Genomic DNA, 2,500 nt, shown 5'->3' on the forward strand with positions numbered 1-2,500 from the left:
TCCATACCCTGCGAGGACACAATATTACGGGTGATAGCATCGGACGAGTTTGCTATACGTTGCAGCCTTCTAACTTGAACCGAAGGGATTGTTTTTTCCAGTTTCAAGATGGCAAGGCCTCCGTCTCGGGCTCTGGCATATAACAGTCCATCACAAGTTGAAGCGGGAAGGTGGAGCCATCCTTTTACCGCCTTTCTAATCTCTTGGTCCAACCCACGGAGAGTTGATTGCTTGCAGTCCGAGTGGTCTGCAGGATATAACAATCTGGGTAGGGCATAGGCATTGAGTAGTTCAACCTTCTGAGTTGGCTTCAGAGGCGCCTCATCGATTTTCGAGATCCATGTCTTTAGCTGACAATGTAGATCAGGCTGTATAGTGCCAGTCCAAGGGCCAATTTTCAGACCAAGGTATTTAGTTGATTCATCAGGTTGGATCATATGGACATCTTTATTTTTGATAGTCCATGGGTCGCAGTTGTTCACCGTATATGAATCTTTGGTTGGGCTTATCATGAAGCCCTGGCACTTTCTGGCCTGAACCTCCAATCCCGATAGCCCACAAAATGATTCCAAGATCGCTAGATTGGCGGCCATACCAACCCAAGATTCGCTCACCAACACCAAATCATCAGCAAACGCAAGAGCTGTCACGTGGTCGGTATCAATGGAGTACCCAACTCCGTGTGACTCTAGGGTGCATATCAAAGGGTCCATGGCAAGATTGAAGAGCAGGGGTGACATGGGGTCACCCTGTTTGACACCAACACGTATGCTAATTTCTCGAGTCGACTCGCCATTGCTTTTGAACGAGGTCGTACACCGATCGTAGGCGTTCTGGATGATGCCCACCACGTGTTCTTCTACTTTCTTGTGCCTTAACACCCATAAAATATGAGCATGCGAAACCGAGTCAAAAGCTTTCGCTATGTCGATAAACATGACAGCCAACGGCCTGTGCAATTTCTTAGCGTGTCTCATAAGGTCCTGTAGCACCTTAAGATTTTCAGAGCAGCCAGATGCCGCTATAAAACCACGCTGCCTTGGGTTTAAGGGACAAGCATGAGCAAGACGTGCAGTCATTATTCTGGAAAATAATCTCAGAATCATTGAACCGATCGTTATTGGTCTCCAGTTCCCCAATTCTTTCAGCTTTTCATCGTCCATAACCTTAGGAATAAGAATCGTCCTATTCTTTTTCAACTCTTTGGGAATAATTCCTGTAATCATCCATGCATTAAATAGGGCTGTCAGTGTCCGACCCTCGGGGTCGGCAGCACAGATTGCAGCCCTTGTTAGGCCATCTGGCCCAGCTGCTGACGTTGGTTTAATGGCCCGTATGGCAGTCTGAACTTCCTCCACCGAAATTAGGGGCTCAAAGTATTCATTATTTGCAACACCTGATGACTTAAATTGGCCCAGGCCATTGAATGGCAACACCTTCTCCCATTTTTCGCAGTAAAAACGATATACATCTGCGTTCGGGATTCGGCATTCATGACGTTCAGTGCCATCCAGGACTAAGGACGCAAGAAGAGAGCGGTTCTTAAAGAAGAGCTTCTGGTGCTTCATGAAGCTTCCTCGTTTTTCCGCTCTCTTCTTCATCCAAGATCGTGTGGGTAATATCCTGGGTTTAATAATGTCGTTCTCGGGTTTTGAACGTTTGCCTTTGTTTTTCACCAATCTCATCGGACAAAGCATCAATGCTGTGGCAGTTTCTACGAGGGCATCATGTTGGCCCTCGCCGTTAAGCCAAGCCTTTATTGCCTCCATTGCAGGCTTTTCCAGGGTCCCAGAATTCTCATTCGTAAGCCGCTCAGCTGCTTGAGCGAGTATGGATGAAGTCCCCGTTGTTACATTTGGTGGGGGAGACAATGTCTCAAGAGGCCTAGAAGAAAAATGTAAGCTGTCTGACATGGGGGCCCCTGTCTTTTTACTTAGGTCCCGTCTCTTGTCAGAGACTTGCTTGTTGGTCTTAGTCCCAAGCGCTTCAGCAATGATCTTATTGATATTCTTTTTCCCCTGAAACTGCAACTCTAGAAGGGCCAGCTGTTCTACTTCCTTCAAAGACCAGCAGCTACGGTGTACCCCTCTCTGCGAGGTACCCTTTATACCATCTTTAATCCTTTCCTCATTACGGGTGACTGGGTGAGCATGCCTCTTGTGCTGCGAAAGGCCACTTAGAGTCGCAAAGCGTGCCTGGCAACATTCACAGACCATTGGTAAGCTTTCCTCAGTTAACTTTATTCCCCCACATTTGGGGGCATGACAGGCAATCGATCGGTGGTTTGAGTTGGTTTTGTCACATTTAGCGCACTTAAACACCAGAGGAATGTCTCTGTGTTTGATGTTAAAATGTGCAACAAGTTCGGATGCTTTGCCCATGTGTTGTTTACAGATAACGCATATATACTCCAGACTAGGCAGTACAACCGTGATAGTTCCCTTGGTGTCAATGGGAAACTTTCCCAACACGGGTTCCTCAGCCGATATGTCGAGGAAGG

General features: G+C 47.2%; 1 pseudogene; it reads right to left on the reverse strand.

Annotated features, from left to right (window-relative positions):
• LOC142909933 (28S ribosomal RNA) overlaps window positions 1-2,500 on the reverse strand; it is a 10,034-nt pseudogene that overhangs the window by 4,171 nt on the left and 3,363 nt on the right.

This window comes from Petromyzon marinus, unplaced genomic scaffold, assembly GCF_048934315.1.
Source record: "Petromyzon marinus isolate PM22_M1 ecotype Great Lakes invasive population unplaced genomic scaffold, UKy_Petmar_22M1.pri1.0 PM_G_Scaffold_136, whole genome shotgun sequence".
Classification (NCBI taxonomy): domain Eukaryota; kingdom Metazoa; phylum Chordata; class Hyperoartia; order Petromyzontiformes; family Petromyzontidae; genus Petromyzon; species Petromyzon marinus.